Here is an 18,823-nt window from a genome sequence, read left to right as displayed (position 1 = left end):
CTTGAATTTGTTTCATGGAAAACTAATAAAAGATAACTTTTAATAGATTAATGGTCTGAGAAAAGAAGCAATGATTACAAAGAACCTGGATGGTTATGGTTATTGGTAGCCCAAAATAATTCCCTTTTTTGATAGGATTTCTGACTTGACAACAATTAGTACAGTGCCTGGCATTTATTAAAAACTTAAATATTTGCTAATTTAATAAAGGTTATTCTTATGGAAAATGTGAAGAGATAATAAGTTCCATCATAGCACAATCAGGTCAATTTAAAATTGTTTTGATGTTTTGATAGCTAGCACAAAAAGTTGTCACTAATTGTTGAAAGTTAAAGATATTTGCTTTGTTGTTTTTCTGTAAGTTTTTTTTTTTTTTTTTTTTTTTTAACAAAGTCCCATAGGTTTTATAAATTTTAGACTTTTGGAGGAGGGGTGGCCTGGAGGGACAAACTCAATTACTTCTTACTCTGGATACCTGAGCAGGGCAGTGAGTTCGTGAAAGGGATTAGGTTACTTGGGAGTTTGGGACTAGATCTATGCCTTCACACCCCAGATCAGGGAGAGAATACTAGTCTTGAATCTGACTTACATCACAATTATTGAGACATTAGTTTTTATACCCTTAGTTTCTCTGTTTGTAAAAGTTCCAGTACATGGTCTTTTTTATTACAAAAGGTACTTACAGACCTGTTATTTTGAGTCTTAAGTCTTTTCCATCTCTAAATTCTTTTGATTCTCTTTTGGATTTGCATCCAAATATAGATTAGAGATGGGACTAACAGACCTGAGTCCTGAAAGTCCATCATTAGGAAGTCAGCATGCTTGAGCATTTGATTTACGATCCAAGTCCAATAGTTGCAAAGACTGCTATAAACACAGTAAACATGGGCAGAGTGCAATGTTCCATACTCCAAGACACAAGGCTCTGCAGGATCCCATTGTACACCAGTGGGCCCCCAGGGTTACCTTGGCAGGTGTCTTACCTACCTTTTGGGTTCCCAGCATAGACCATGCCTGGGATGATGGCTTTGGGGTAAACATTTCTGCATTCTTCATCAGATAAGATTTTAATGATGGGGCATTGAAGGATTCTGGGATATTTGACAAAAAAGATTGGAAATTGATCCTCAGCCAGACACCCCACAGGTGGTTTCAGGACTGGCACAGATTTTTGCCAGCTGAATGGGCTTAATTTGGGAGGAAAGCTCTGCAGATGGAGCAGCATGAGGTCATTCCTTTTGGATATGGAATTGTACTTGGAGTAGGGCATATGTTGCTTCACACTTAGTGCTTGCCTGGAGAGCTCCAAGCAGCCGAGATGGTGTTTCCCTAAGATCACTTGGAGGTTCCAGTGAGTACAGTGGGTTGCTGTGAGCACCCACCGATCAGACAGCAGGACACCCTCACAATGGAAACATTGGAAGGCAAATGGTGCAACTTGCCAGGGCTAGGAGTAGGTAAAGTACACTTGATCACCAAAGATCTTTTCTTCATTCCTCTTGGCTCTGGCTTGGGTCTGAGTCCCACAGAAAAAGCAACAGTGTTAGCAGGGGCAACATATCTGAAGGGATGCTAAGACAGAGTGGAGGAGGTCAAAATCAGAGATGCTGCCCCAAACAGAAGACATAGCCAGGATCTGAGAGGGAGAGCTGTAGAGAGTAGGAGAAAAGGGAGAGGTATCTCACAGAAAGTAACTCATCCAGGAGGAGGTTTCTTCTTTTGTCTGGAAAGAAATCTTTGAAAGAATGCCCCAGAGATCGGTTCTTGAGGCTCTATTGTTGTTCCTCTTATTATTATTTATATTGATGATTTGAATATAGGAATAGAAAACAGATATATAAAATGTACATATGATACATATCTAGGACAGAAAAACTAACATAATAAATGTTAATCAAGATCCAAAGAGGAGTCAACAAGGTATTTAGAATGTTATCCTAAAACAATAGTGATAGGATGAAGATAAATAAGGATAGATACAGTCTTACACTTGAATTAAATAATAATAATAATAATAACTTTATAAAGTTTAGGCACCATTTGAAAAAAGATCTTGGTATTACAGTAGACTGCAAATTAATCAGTTTATCAATGCAAATTATCAAGCCCTAGATTTGTACCAGGTATTGGGGTGAGCACTTGGGATACAAAAACAAAGCAAAAAGCAAGATGGTCAGAAACTATCAGAAACTAGAAGCTTACATTCTTACAGGTGAACTTAAGGCATGGGAGCTGAAAAACTTTATGTGGGTGTCTTTGATGGGGAGCAGGGGTGAGGCATGGTGGAGCACTTTGGCAGATGTATGATGGCAGAAAACAAGGCAGATCTGTGATCATTCCCCAAAATGGAGGCTCCAAGAAGAAGTCACCAATGGAAAAAGAGTCTGCAAAGACTGTAAGTTCAATATGAGAGAGATATGTAATATGGTTGCCAAAAATATAATATGATATTTGGCTGGATTAAGAAAGGTTTGTTATTTAGGCATTAGAGATTAGAGATGCATTCTTCTCTATCCTAGCAAGAGCACAGGTAAAGGCTTCCATTCATTCCTGGGTACTACATTTTAGGAAACTGGTAAATTGGAGACTGTCCATTGCTCAGTAATCCAAAGGAACAAGATAATGAAGATCAAGACAATAATCATGAAGATTAGGCTAAAGGTACTGGAAATAATAAGTTCAGCATAAGAAAAAAACTCCCTAATAATTAGAGCAATACATACCATGATAACTAATTAGGAAATTGCTGCAACTATAGACTCAAGGGGAGATGCTAGGTACTACAATGGATGGTGTATTGAACTCAGAATCGGGAATCCTATCTTTTTTTTTTTTTATGAATTCAAATCCAGCCTCTAATACTTATTGCTATATGACCCTAGGCAAGTCATTTAACTCATTTTGCCTCAGTTTCTTCATCTGCAAAATAAGCTAGAGAAGAAAACAGAAAACTGCTCCAGCTTTTGCTTTTGTTTTTGTTTTTTAAGAAAAGAAATCCTCCAAAATGGAATCACAGAGTTGGCCCAAATGAACAACATAACAAGAGATATGAAAAGGGTATGAATTAAGGTCTTTAAGGTATTGATCATGTGAATTGGAAGCAGGGGATGGATGTGCTGTATGAGTATGGGCTATATCAGGAACTTGTGGCACACTTCAAGTAGAAGTTTTCAAATAGGGGCTGGATAGATAAGGTGTCAAGTGGAATTTCAACTAGATGGCTTCTGAAATCCCATCCAACTCTGAGATTTGGCATTAAGATTCTACAAAATGTTGTGAAAAAAAGAGGAGAAATAACAAGGTGAAATAGATTCTTACAACTCTTTCTAGATCATATGTGCATATTTTAATGGTAAGAATAACTCTATAATTAAATTAATGGATTATATTATATAGGGCTTACATAAATTAATTCTATTAACCAACAGTCAAAGTTATTTGACAAATCATCTAGTCCAATTCCCACTTTTTATAGATAAAGAAATAGGATAATAGAGATGAAGTTAATTTACTGAGGTCACACAATTTACCATATTCAGGAATTAAACACAGGTCATCTGATTCTGAGTTGAACATGTAGTCAGTGTGCAACATTAATTTTAGTGGCAATTTCAGTGGATGACATTTGGATAGCTGTTGCTATCAGAAAATTTTTATTCTTCTAGCAAGCATTTGAAAATTGCCTGTTATTACAAAGCATTAATGAGCCCAGGATATTTTAGTCCCTTAACATCAATACTTGAAATGCTGATTTAAGAAATAATCCCCAGAAAATACACAGAGCTTTACTGGCTTTCCAGCAGAAATCAAAATTAAACTAGGGGATTACATGTTGATACAAAATGTCATTATACTATTTGTCCTTATTTACAATCGTGTTTTTTATGAGTTATTTACTTTTCATCTCATCTTCTATTTCAGGATCATAATTGAAATTGTTGAGATGAATATCTTGTACTAATATTACATAATTCCAAAAGAAACCACTGAATAAAAGAATTGCATTGTGATCTGAGCAACGGGAAAGATAATAGTTGGAAGAAAGAAAAAAATAAACTAGCAAAATGATAGTTAAACCTTTATCACAATTTAATATCACTTACTATTCTCTCAGTTACATTTTGTTTTTGTGATATTTAAGAGATCAAGGGGGCTTTTATCACTTTAATTATGTCTGGTGACACTACAGATAATACTTATAGTTAGATATTTAATTGTAATAATACTATATCATTATAACTGAATCCAATTCCATAGCATATTGTTGAGAAAATAAAAGCTAAAAGAATAGGTTTTCTCAAGAGTTACAGTATTGAATTATAGTTATCTAGGGTCTACAACTTTTTTTTTTTTTTCTGTCTCCTTTTTTAACACAGTAAAAAGCAGTTGGCAACAAGGCCCTGTTCTCATTAAGTGCTGACTAACTGCTATACCTTGTGCTAGGTATCAGGTTTAGAAAAAAAATACAGACATTTTCTATACTTAAAGAAGTTAAATTCTATTAAAGAGAGACAATGTATACTGTTATATGTGTATGTATAATTTATATATTGATGTAATTAATTCCTATATATGAAAAGTTTTTGAATATTTAATTTCAGGTTTTTTTTAACTTTTAGCTCTTTCACTTTAATCCATAAGATAATAGATTTGAAAGATTTTAGAGACTTTTAGTTAGCCCACTCATTAACAAAGAAGAATACTTATGGTCTAGAAGGACCATAATCACAGAACCAACAAGTATCTAAATTAAATTCTGAATTTAAATCTTTTTATTCCAAATTCAGTTCTCTATCTACTTTACCATGTTATTTCTAGATGTGGCAGAAATGAATGTTTCTTTAGTTTCAAATAAGATGTGGAGACAATAAAAAGACAAAACAAAATATATGACTGAATATTCAATATAATTTAGAGTAATGCCAAAGCACTTTCTGGCCCAAAGTATCATTTCCATTGATATTGCAAATTTATCTCTCTTGCTACCTTGTAAGAAACATTTATTTCTCACTGAAGAAAGATTAATACTTTTTTTCTTGAAAGATCATTGGGTTAAAACACCTTTGAAGATCTGAATTAAAGTGCCCCGAAGGAAAATAGGAATATACAGCAAGCAGAAGGTAATTTGTATGAGTTAAAAATCATGTGGTATTTCATAATGTGCAAGTGTCAATAAGGGATGCTAGTGCAGATATTGAAGTGGCAAAGAAGTTTTTACAGTTCCTGCAAAAAATAATAGATAAAGATCCCTACTTGCCATAGCAAATCTCTAATGCAGATATTTATCAAAGAATGCCATCTCCTACATCGTGATAGAGGGAAAAAAGCAAAAACAAAAACAAAAACAAAATCTATGCCTATGCATAAAGCTTAGAAAAAATAGTTACTCTTCTGCTTGGAGGGAATGCATCTGACAGTTGCAAATTAAATTTTTTTCTTGTACATCACTCAGAAAATCCCAAAGCATTGAAAAGTATCAGCAAAGTAACACTACCTTTCCTTTATTTTGCCAACCTTCAGATTTGGAAATCCCCTTCATTTTTGAATTTATGGTTTATGAATTACTTCATTAATTTTGTAATGATAACATTCCTTTCAAGATTCTACTTATTTTGGATAATACCCCAGGTCACCCTCCCAATCTATATGATTTTAATGAAACTGAAAAGTGGTCCTCCTAATATTGCTTCATTATCACAACCAAAGGATCCAAGGAATTATTGCAAGTTTAAAAGTGTATTTATTCAAACACTATATTGGTCCACGAAGTTATAACTTTGGATGGAGATAAGAACTTGACATTGAGATAGCTTACATAAAAATAAACAAACAAATAAATGTGCAGCCAATCACCAGTAATAAAGGATAGGTCCAATAGGTAGAGAAGAGAAAATATACTGAAAATCCGTGTTAATTTTACTGTACAAGTACTGCACGTCATTTAACATTAACTTTACCTTTCACATCATGATTCTGTTTATTATTATGGTAAAGTATTTAATGTATATGTTTGCATTTTAATCTATTTTATGAATCTTAAATCACTATATCCAACTCTGGTTTCTTTCCTGAGTTACATTCCCACATCACCAACTTCTTGTAAAGAAAGGCAGGATGACATTGTTAATGCCTTCCTTTTTAAATCTCGCTTACATTTGTATTTGAATTCCTTTATGATCTATTAACTTGTATGATAGATAAAAGCACTTAGAAAGATTTGTTTCAAATCAATTCTCAAACATTATGACAATTCTCAATCTCTATGACCTTGCACAAGTAATTTACTTTCTCATTCATAAAATATTTACTCATCCATAAAAAAGGAATAATAATGGCATCTAAGTAAAAGTTTGTCCTAAGGGCTGAATAAGATATTATATGCAAAGTATTTTGCAAATGTCAATGTGGTACATAAATATGAGTTAATAACATTTAGTTAATATCTAATTGTCTTTTCCTTAATACATTTTCCCAGAAATAGTACAGTGTCTGGAACATAATAATTGCTTAATAAATGCTTGTTGGCTAGCTGTTCACTTATTAATTATTGTTTATTTCTTTTTTCATCATTAAATCATATAATCTTATTGTTGGTAAAAACTGTCATTTTCTCTTTCATATCTCAAGCAACTGATAATTTGCCTCAATCACTGTTGGCACAAAATTTAAAAAAAAATTATTCCAGCTATTCATTCTTTCATTCAACAACCATTTATTAACTACACTAGGTAACAAGGAAAATCCAGAAATGATTAAAATATTGTAATCACCTTTAGGAAGTGTATAATCTAACAGATAGCTACAACATAAAAAAATTATATATATATATATACATATATATATATATATATATATATATATATATAAACTATAGGTGGCTTTGATTTCTTTCTCTTAAAATTGCCTATTTATAGCCTTTGACCATATAACAATTGGGGAATAACTTTTATTTTTTAAATTTGCCTCATTTCTCTATTTTTTCAAATATGAGACCTTTATCAGAAATATAAGTTGCAATATTATTTTCATAATTTTGAAATCCCCACATCCAGCTGTATAAACCCATATGATATTTTTAAAGAAGCTTTGGATATTCCTCTGATCTATTATTCTTTTTCTTAACCAGTACCAGAATTTTTTTATAATTACTGTTTTATAATATAATTTGAGGTCGGGTATGGTTAGACTGCCTCTTTTTGCATTGATTTCCTTATTATCCTTGAGCTTTAGTTTTTCTAGATTTTGTGATTTTTTTTTAGCTCTATAAAATATTTTTAGTAGTTTATTGGCATGATTTATGCTTTAAAGATTGTAGAGACTTTGAAAGTCATGTTACATATGTCTTTCATGAGTCAGATATGTTTTACAAATGAGAATCCAAGGTTTAGGCAATGACATAATAACAGATTATTTATGTTTGCCTCTCTCTTTTCCATCCTCTTGCTTTTCTCCCTCCCTCCCTCTCTCCTTTGATTCCCTCTTTCCTTCCTTCCTTCCTTCCTTCCTTCCTTCCTTCCTTCCTTCCTTCCTTCCTTCCTTCCTTCCTTCCTACCTTCCTTTAAAGTAAGTAGCTTTTACTAAGCACATACTATGTGTCCCTTACTGGACCAAGTAGGAGAGATACAAAAGAAGTGAAAACAAGTCCATGCTTTCAAAGCCTTCATAGTCGAATGTGGGAAACATGTTTAAAACGATGTATAAACAAGATATATAGGCAAGATGAATTGAAAATATCTCAGAGGAAAGGAAAGGAAAAATATCTTGGAATTAAAAGGAAATTGGAAAGGCTCCTTATAGTAAGATTTTTAGCAGAGACCTGAAGGAATTCAGGAAGACACTGAAGTGGAGATCAGGAGGGAGATAATTCAATAAATGGAAAATAAGCCAATGAAAATTGGAATCACAGGGAGCATTATAAATATAAGGAACAGCAATGTGGATGGTGTTCCTGGATTGAAAATATGTAGATAGGGCAAAGGTATATCCTACAGCATTTGTCTTAATGACTAAATACAAAATAAGAAATATTTATGTTTAAAATTTTAAAATCTCAAAGACAAAATACTATATTTGAGTGATCTATATACTTTGGAAAGAACTTCAGAAAAAATAAAAATTTTCCACTATATGAAAATCACCAGATTCTAGGTTTATCTGGTTAAACTACACATTCTTCTTCATAGAAAAAGATTTCTGACTTGGAAAATATTCTCCTTATCCTGAGGAGGGGCTATTGTTAGTCTTACCTACCTTGTGCTAATAACCTTCATTTCTGTTTCACATCATAATACAACCATAGGGTATTTTTTCTTTGCTTCACAGAAATTCAATGGCTCTAATTATTACTGAAATCTCCAAACGAGAATTCACAAATAAACCTTCCTTCTGACACATATTAAACTCGTGGTTATACTGCCTCTCCAGCAGATCCAGGAGTGCTGAAGCACTCTGGTCAAATGTCAGACAAGATACTGGCTAAGAGTTATTGAATTTCACCTTTTCCTTTGCATGGAAACAGAGAGACAGAGAAAGAGACAAGGATAGACAAAGAAAGAGACAGACAAACACAGAGACATAGAGAGACAGAAATAGAAAGGGAGAGACAGAAACATAAAGACAGAGGGAGAAAGAGATAGACAGAAAAACAGAAACAGAGAGAGAGAGACAAGAGTCAGACTCTCTCTCTCTCAATGTCTTTCTCTTACACACACACACACACACACACACACACACACAAACACACACAAGAAGCTTAATTTTACATTTTTCATTACAACAAAAATGAAAAAAAAGTTTTTATTTATAATACACTCTGCTAGATCTAGTAAGTATAAAATTTTGAGGGTTAGACATTTTTTATTTTTCGTGTTCAAAAAAATCTAATCAAACTTCAGTAACAAGATGAAGCAGCTGTCCAACAATAGGTTATTGGCAGATATTACATCTGCCTATATTCTATTATGTAGGAGCTTTACCATTTATACTTGAATTGTCATTGAAATATACCCTGTGGGGCTTTGCCCTCTGTGTTACTGAACACTGTTGATTTAAAATAAAAATACTTTAAAGAGTGCTCTATGCTTTGAAGCCTTAGGTTCAGTTATTGTTGTGAAGTATATTTCTTATCTATATCAGGAATTCTGCATGTAGTAAGAATACATTTCCATGACAAAAGAAAGGTCTGCTTTAAGGATATAAGATTATATTATTCCCTGTGGTATCTGAATCTAAGTGTGGATTTTATATCTTTTTTGAGGAGCCCTATATCCTGAGTTGTTTGGAACAAAATATTAGGTGTTCAACAAACATATTCCAAAACAGTATTGCTACAGTAAAGAAATATAATGGTATTCAGATAAGGCTGAGAGCAAACAGGTTGAAAGATCAAAAGATTAGCGCTGGTCACATATATACATCGCAAATTGGGGTTTGGGTGATAGAAGGATGAACAGAATAGATGCATATCAAGGTCATATAGGGCAGACACAAGATAATAATAGCATTTATGTAGTGCTATTATATCAAGCCCTTCCTGGATCACTGCCTTATCATAGCAAAGGCACATAGGTCAATTAAACTGAGTTATGCCAGGTTTAACTAAGCTGGACAAATGGTAGTAGAGTTCCAACAACTCAGTGGAGAAGACTTTTCAGTGTTCCTTGGACAGCAAGGAGAACAAATCTATCAATATTTAAAGGAAATAAGTCTGACTAGTCATTGGAAGGATAAATGTTGAAATTGAAACTTCAGTATTTTTACCACGAAATGAGAAGATAGGACTCCATTGGAAAAGATTCATATGCTAGGAAAGATTGAGGGGAAAATGAGAAAGACATGGCAGAGTATGAAATGGATAGATTGTGTCATAGAGGCAATGGACAAATGGATCTTGATCAGACTTTAGGAGAGTGCTCTGATCCATTGGGTCATGAAGAGTCAGATGACAATTGAATAAGTGAACAATAATAAATGTGTCAAAACACTATATGAAGTCAGAACAACCCTGGATGGTGGGTGCTATTATGATCCCCATTTTACAGTTGACAAACCTAAAGTTAAGTGATTTGCTCAGTTACACAGCCAATCTAAGGCTAGATTTGAATTCCAATTTACCTGACTACAAGCCCAGTGGTTTATCTACTATATTACTTAGTTGCCCCAAAATGAAAGTTGTAGGATGCAGTATATCCTTATTCCATAATCTTGGAGGGGAGGTTATTCACTTTTAACTAAAATTATCCCAGATTTCCTAACTACGTTCTTATTCCTCTTTAAAAACCAGACATAACATAGAACTAGTTCAGCGGTTTGATGCATAATCCTTATCTACATCAAATTCTGATATAATAGGTTGGATGTATAATAACATTGTCCAGGTTAATTGTATCTACAGCAAAGCAGCTACACATTAAGGTGTGAATAAAGCTGGGGATGAATCAATCAACAAAAAAAAAAAATTAGTATTCACTTATTGAGTGTAGGTGGTATGCCAGCCATTATGCTAGTACTGTTCTACAAAGACAGAAATGAAAGTCTTTGCCCTTAAGCAACATATTCTAGTCAATATAAGTAGAAACAATGTACAGATATAATTACATACAAAAGAAACTCAAGAAATGTAGTGTAGCATAAGGATATATTCAGCAAGACAGGTTTGGGTATGATTCACAATAGGTGCATAATTTTTACAAGTTGCTTAGTTTTTTATTATTGGCTGTGGCAATAGCCAAAACTAAATGAATAACCTGGGTAGAGACAATGAGGTAATGAAGGCCTAAACTTTGTGTATGCTATTTGAAAAAAAAAAAAAGGATACATGAGAAATGTGATAGAGATAGAGCCTACTCAATTTGGAAGTTAATTGAATGTTGAGGAAAAGCCAAGGATAATTCAAAATTTTGTAACAAATTAACTGAAAAAATGGTAGAACCATTAATAGGGATAGAGATGAATTTCAGAGAAAGAAAATGGGTTCCAATTTTCATTTGCTGAGTTTGACATGCCTAAAGGATGACTAGGGAGTAATGCTTCTTTAAAGAACAGAAAATCTCCTTACTAATGAAATCCATATGATTTATCAAGGAACATCATTTAGAACTGAGGATTCACATACTAATATGAGGGGACAGAGATTGCAAGCCACAGAAAACATGGGGAAAGTTATCATGTTCTCAGAGGTATCAACAATGTCTAAGGAAAAATACACTGGATTTATAAAGAGAAGATTTGATTTTAGATTGACGCTTTTAAATTTGGGTAAATAGCTTATTTTATTTAACTATAAATTTCTTCAATTGAAACTATTTGTAGTCATATAAAAAGATGCTCCAAGTCATTATTAATCAGAGAAATGCAAATTAAGACAACTCTAAGATACCACTACACACCTGTCAGATTGGCTAAGATGACAGGAAAAAATAATGATGATTGTTGGAGGGGATGTGGGAAAACTGGGACATTGATGCATTGTTGGTGGAGTTGTGAACGAATCCAACCATTCTGGAGAGAAATTTGGAACTATGCTCAAAAAGTTATCAAACTGTGCATACCCTTTGATCCAGCAGTGTTACTACTAGGCTTATATCCCAAAGAGATACTAAAGAAGGGAAAGGGACCTGTATGTTCACGAATGTTTGTGGCAGCCCTTTTTGTAGTGGCTAGAAACTGGAAACTGAATGGATGCCCATTAGTTGGAGAATGGCTGAATCAATTGTGGTATATGAATATTATGGAATATTATTGTTCTGTAAGAAATGACCAACAGGATGATTTCAGAAAGGCCTGGAGAGACTTACATGAACTGATGCTGAGTGAAATGAGCAGGACCAGGAGATCATTATATACTTCAACAACAATACTATATGATGACCAGTTCTAATGGACCTGTCCATCCTCAGCAATGAGATCAGCCAAATCATTTCCAATGGAGCAGTAATGAACTGAACCAGCTACGCCCAGAGAAAGAACTCTGGGTGATGACTAAAAACCATTACATTGAATTCCTAATCCCTATATTTATGCCCACCTGCATTTTTTATTTCCTTCACAAGCTAATTGTACAATATTTCAGAGTCTGATTCTTTTTGTACAGCAAAATAACAGTTTGGTCATGTATACTTATTATGTATCTAATTTATATTTTAATATATTTAACATCTACTGGTCATCCTGCCATCTGGGGGAGGGGGTGGGGGTTAAGAGGTAAAAAATTGGAACAAGAGGTTTGGCAATTGTTAATGCTGTAAAGTTACTCATACATATAACCTGTAAATAAAAGGCTATTAAATTAAAAAAAAGAAAAAAAAAGAAAATAAGCTCTCTATTGAGAGCTGCCTCTGTATAGATTGCAAATATAATAAAAGCTTATTTATTGATTGAATAAATGAATTAATGAAAAAAAACTATAAATTTCTTCTCCTAAAGTTAAAAAAAAAAGATGTTTCTAATTTTGATTAGCAAATCCTACATCTACTGAATCTCCTTATAAATGGATGTCTATTGATAACTTTGTCCACCACAGATCATGTTTGTCTTCAAGAAGAAATAGCTATGGGAATTGTCAATTTATAGATCATTGACATTTTCTCAACAATCCCTCCTACTTCCATCCTAATATGTTTACTACATCATGGATCCCTGTTCTGCTATTCTATTCATGCTAAAAGGCAACTTTTAAATTGTAAGTAAGAAGTAATTTAGAACCAGGATGGACCCAAAATTCTTCAGCATATTCTACACAGCATACTTATTATAATATGGCCCATATTAGCTAGAGTTGACCTATTGGTTATATAGAATAATAATAACTATTATTATTAGTTAAAATTAATATTTTAATTAATAATTAATAAGGAAATATTATTGTTATTTAATAAGGAAAGTAGTATGATTCAAAGATGGGCTGACATTCCTTAACTGAAATGAACTGGGTTTTGACTAGATCGCACTACACTAGATCACCTTCTGTATCTAAAGTACAGTTTAGCTTCCATACTCAGGGATTCAAAATGATTAACCCAGAAAGGAACTTAGTCAGTTCTTCTTGAAGTAATTCATCTGACACTGTCAATAACACCTTCAAGGAATTGTTCTCTTAGAGTAGTTTTAGAGATAATTGGTGATGCAGTGATTAGGGTGCTGAAGCTAGAATTGGGTCAAATTTGGCCTCAGACAATCATTGTTTGACACTAGAAACTCATTTTACCTTTAGTAGCCTAAGTTACTCAATCATAAAATGTGGATTGTAACAGCACCTACTTCACAGGGTTACTATAAAGATCAAATGAGATAATATTTGTAAAAGTTCTTAGTACAGTATCTAGAACATAGTAAATGCTAAATAAATACTTATTCCCTTCTTCCCTTATTCCCTTTATTCCAATTAGAATCTTGCCTCCTATGTCCATAAGGAATTAAGATACCATTTGGAATTTCCTTTTTTTCACAAGTGTAAGATGTGGGATTTATAAAGTATTCCTTGAGTTTAGTGAAAAAAATACCTATAGTCACATAGCAGGGATCTATGTTAAATTATATATGACAATCTGTCCTACCTAACTTATTCATTTTTAGAAGGCTGATGAGCAAGCACTTCCTTTGGAGGTCAGCTGAAAATTCCATTGCCTTGCCATTCTAGGCATAATTGACTTAGGGAGGAAGCTGATAACAATAGGAACAACTTCCAATTAGGAATACTTTAAAATTTACAAATCACTGTCTTCACAACAACTTTGTAGGGTAAGTAGTGGCAATGTTATCTCCATTTCAGTAACATAATACTGATGTTTGTTGTCAAAGTGCTTTAGGTTTCTTCTGTAAAGCAAAAGCATCTGGGGCAGGAGAGAGAAGGTATAATATCCCCATAGTCAGAACTATCCCTCCATTTTCCGTGAGAATTCTCTACCTATACCACTACACTGAACAACCATTGCCTCTTTCCTATTGCCATTGTATGTTCCATATACTAATTTGCTATCAGTGTTAGATTTAATGGAAGCCAATTATAAGTCATGTTATAAATGGTAACTATAACAACGCTATTATTTATGTAATGAATATATATAAATATATATGCACTTTTTTCTTCCCATAAATTTAAAAGATATTATTTTTAGCAAAGTTGTTTTTGAAATACTTGTTTTATCTTAAATTCATTATTTGGTGTGCTTTTTGTTGCTGTTGTTTTTTTTTTTGGGGTGGGGGGGCGGAATTCAGCTAGTAAGTGTCTGAGGCTGAATTTGAATGCAGGTCTTTCTGATGTCAGGATCAGTGTTCTATTCACTATGCTGTGGAACTTCCCCTCATTATTTGAGGAAAGAAAAATGGAATAAGATAAGGTCATTTTTTTGTAATTGCTAAAGATTCAGAAGAGGTTAAAAATATTGCTATTAGAAGTTACACATGAGAAGCAGGAGACAGCAAAGTATTCCTGACATTTTGTTTCAATAGGGCTAACAAATTTATCTGCCAACATAATAAAAACTATTCAGTGACCGGAGGAATAATTATCTTCTGTTTTCCATGTTATGTCAATAAGGTCCCCAAATGTCATGTTTTATTCCTTGATAATGACCAATTGCTTAAAAACTCTAGATTTTTGAAATCTTTAATAAAAATAAAAACTTCTTGCTAATGTTTTTCAAATACCAAAGTATTTATGAAGACCACTTAGCCTCCCCGATTCAATTTCCTTATGTTTTATTTTATCATTCCAGTCCACTGTGAAATCTACTTTTCTAAAGACATCAAGCATACAGAAGCTTGAAGTAATTAGGTACTTTTTTGTATACTTATATAGTGAAAAGAAATCTGAACTTAGATTCTGAAAACCTAAGTATGATTCCTTTATATAACATTTATCAGTGCTTTGTATTTTGACAATTCAAGTACTTGATTTCTTGAGTGGGCTATTCTTCCACTTTTATGCATTGTAATCTAGTCACTTCATCAATTTTAGCTTAATAAATTGCTATGTTTTCAAAAAAAGAAAAAAAGAAATCATCACTTAAGGGCCAATTCTCTGGTGATCAAACTTTTCTGAAGCTAGTTAGGTTGATTTTCTGAAATAAAGCAAAAAAAGTCTGATGTCAGACCTATATTTAAAGCCTATACAAATTTGCAGGACCTTTCAAAACTTACCCCACAATGGCACAGTTTTTGAGAATTCGGTTACCTATTTGCCATGATTAAATATTAGAGAAAGACCTAAGGGAAGATGCTTTCTGAGTAAAATTGGTAAGAGGCTATTTTCAATTTCTTATTGTTATTATAAAATAGGTAGCATTTATATATTGTATGTTTTATAAAGATAGCATCTAGTATTTAGTGTGTATTGTATGTACATGGTACAAAATCTCTATATGCATATACATACACCCCAAACACACAAACAATATATATACATGTAACCAAATGAATATATGTGTATATAGAAATATATCTGAACTAATATAAATTTTTTTTGATATCTGATAGATTGTAATTTGGTTACTTTTTATGTTACTTCCCTGACTAAAATATAATCCGCTTGAGAAGAGGGTTCCATTTTATACCTGTTGGCTTCTACAGCACGATACTTTGCTCATTGTGGGTACTCTGTGAAAAGAAAAAAAAATAACTGCTACAATCTCTAATAAAGATCAAGTATAATTTCCTTGCTGTAGTTATACTACATGTTGTTAGCAGACAAATTCAGAGTAGAATCTACTTTCTTATGCCTCTATAGACCATTTAAACCATAGTTTTCTGTTAAATACCCTTTCTTGAAGACACAAGGAAAAGTGTAATTGATCTCCTAGCTAGACATGGTCTCTTTAGCTATTTTAAAAACATATCATGCTCCAGTTAGTTTTAGATGTATTAACTGATTTCCTCAGGCTCTGTGGTTTATGTTTTTCTCTTGATGTGCAAGTCCCACTAGCTTGAAGCCTGGTAAGGAAGAATATAAATGATGCATTTCTCTCTCTCTTATACCCCTTGCTTTAAACTAAAGGAGTTCATTTTTTTTTCCCTTCCTTGAGCATAATAAAGGATTCTGAGAGTTGATGCTCTTCTCTGTACTTGTTGCAAAACAGTATAGTACCAGATAAGCCTGGGAGTGTTTTTAAGAAAGTGCTTATAAAACATAACGTTATTTCTTTATGACACATTCTATTACCTAAAATTCATGAAAAATTTTTTAAAATGCCTTATTTCCCAGAGAGAATTAATCGATAATTTGCCCCATTTTGTATTGTTGGGGATATGGAGGAGGTTTTCAAATTTGATCTGAAAAGATTAATAATGCTATCAGATGCTTTCTTGAGCCAATGTTTTTCTTCTCTTGAGAGTTCTTTATTAATTTCAAATTTCTATAAAGGAAATATATATATTATATATTGGTTCTGCTAAATCTTATATCAGCTTTCTTCAAGAGGCTAGAAAAGGTAGCAAAATATTCAAAGCATCCGTGTCATTTCAAAACATCCCTTGTGTGTAATCTGTCATCTGTATATTATCCACCAACTTCCTCTTCTCATCTTTTATCTTTTATTATTCTAGTTTCTGCTATTCACAATGGAGTTTTATTCTAGTCTAGGTTGGCATCAGGATCAAAAGTAGTCATCTTGATAGATTGTCCTGCCAATGACTTACTTTAGCACTACATTTTCCTGAATGCATTTTGTTCTGAATTTGTTTCCTTGCCTTTCACTTACTTACATGAGCAGATCACTTAACCTTTCTGTTTCAGTCTCCTCCTCTATGAAATGAAGAAGTTGGACTAAATGGCTTTTGAAACTCCATCCAAATCTAGCTATAATTCTGTGATCATTATAATCACTTCTTCCTCACTCTCACCCCACTACAATTTCAAATGGCACATTCCCAATTAAATTTTGCAAGCCCATGGAGACAAGTTCAATGAGTTATTATAAGATCATCACTGAATTTCACGATTATCTCAACTGCAAACTCAGCCTAATCACTTCTTGAATGTGTGACCTTGGCAAGTAATTTAACCTCTCACAACTTCTATTTCCTTATCTCTAAAATTGGGGTGATAATATTTGTTCTACCTACCTCACAGGGTTGTATTTTGTTTTGTTTTTCAATTAAATAATGTTCACTTGGTTTGAGAACTTGAAGAACCAGATAGCTGAAAACTGTAATATGTTGAGATGGGGCTGGGTTCTGAAACATACTCTATAATTTGTGATTCACCTGCTCTTATAGATCAGTCTTCATCAATAACCAGCAACAAAAAGCCAACAGTTCCTCAAGACTTTTCTCTAAAAGAAGCTAAAAGTGACTATAGGACTGAATTTAATTCTCAACCTCAGAGTCTTATGCCACTGAGGATGGTGAAAAGATATCAGAGTATAAGAGCCATACATTAGGATCCAAGGTAACTTCTTTCACTACCCAGTTCATAGCAGAATTAGCCTTTCCCTACACAGCTATACAAGCCCATTTGGATTTTAGCTGCTGACCAAAACTTCATCATGATTTTTATCATCATCATCTACACTACATAAATTTGACAAATTCATTGAAGACAAATACCACATCTCCATAGTCAAAAAGATGGCATGACTTCTCTCTGGGTTTCTCCATTTCAGACAATACCCAGTTTTCCTCTCCTTGATCATGAATTTTAAGAGAATGATCACTTTTGAATCATTAATTCGTTTTCCCTAGTTGGTTAGCTATTCCAGAAGAAAAGAATAGCAATTTTTTTCATTGCTTCCTCCATCCTTTAAAGCATGGAATTGTCATTGAGGGAAGTCAATTAACTGGCAAATCTTTACTAAACTGAAATCTTTACTGTTACTATATCATATCTCCATGCAGGCTTACAATATTTCCCTTAGTCTTCATCTATTTACCTGTCTCTTATCATTGATTAATTCTTCTTTATAGTTATCATAGTGTACACCCATGGTAATATAATTTTTATTTCTAGTACTGTTGAACTTTTCCCAAATGTTCTCCATCATGGCTCTTCCACTCTTAATAACTTATTTTCCTCTCATGGATATAGTTCCTCAATATAGTATTAATAATTAACTAGTAACTATATGGGGGCAGCTAGGTGGTGCAGTGGATAGGACACTAGCTCTGAAGTCAGAAGGACCTGCGTTCAAATCTGGCCTCAGACACTTAAAGCTTCCTAGCTGTATGACCCTGGGCAAGTCACTTAACCCCAAATTGCCTTAAGGGAAAAAAAGAAACTAGTAATTATATGTAGTACTAATATATTTTATTAATAAAATGTAGCATGAATCTACCCATCATACTTTTTTAATCTATTTTTCTCCTTTTAAATAAGGCAATAGTTTCATAGTCACATTCCAATCACAAATCCCATCCTGGAAAGTCTCAATTATGTCTATTAGATCAGATTTATATACCTATTATTATCTTTTGTTCATTTTATATATTATAAATATTTTAGGTATTTTTGCAGAGATACTTTTTTTTTAATTAACAAGTATTTTCTTTCAATTTGTCTATTTGACATCCTGGATGTTTTTAACACATACGAGTTTGGTTTTTGGAGTTCTTTTTTGTTTTGTTTTGTTTTTCTGGTAGCCACATTCTATGGAATCTAGGGCAGCTAGGTGATAGGTATTGGGCCTACAGCCAGAAAGACTCATCTTCATGAATTGAATTCTGGCCTCAGATAATTACTAGCTGTGTGATCCAGAGCAAATTACTTAACCCTATTTGCCTCATTTTCTCATCTATACAATGATCTGGAGAAGGAAATGGCAAACCACTCCAGTAACATAAAGAGCTGGCCATGATTGAAATAACTCAAGAAATCTATTTTCTCTATCTCAAT

General features: G+C 33.2%; 1 pseudogene; it reads right to left on the bottom strand.

Moving 5' to 3' along the window:
• Positions 1-719: 719 nt before the first annotated feature.
• LOC105750021 lies at positions 720-17,918 on the bottom strand (annotated as a pseudogene).
• Positions 17,919-18,823: the final 905 nt, after the last annotated feature.

This window comes from Sarcophilus harrisii, chromosome 3 (assembly GCF_902635505.1).
Source record: "Sarcophilus harrisii chromosome 3, mSarHar1.11, whole genome shotgun sequence".
Classification (NCBI taxonomy): Eukaryota; Metazoa; Chordata; class Mammalia; order Dasyuromorphia; family Dasyuridae; genus Sarcophilus; species Sarcophilus harrisii.
The sequence above is the reverse complement of the archived record's forward strand: the minus strand, read 5'-3'. Positions and strand labels throughout refer to the sequence as shown.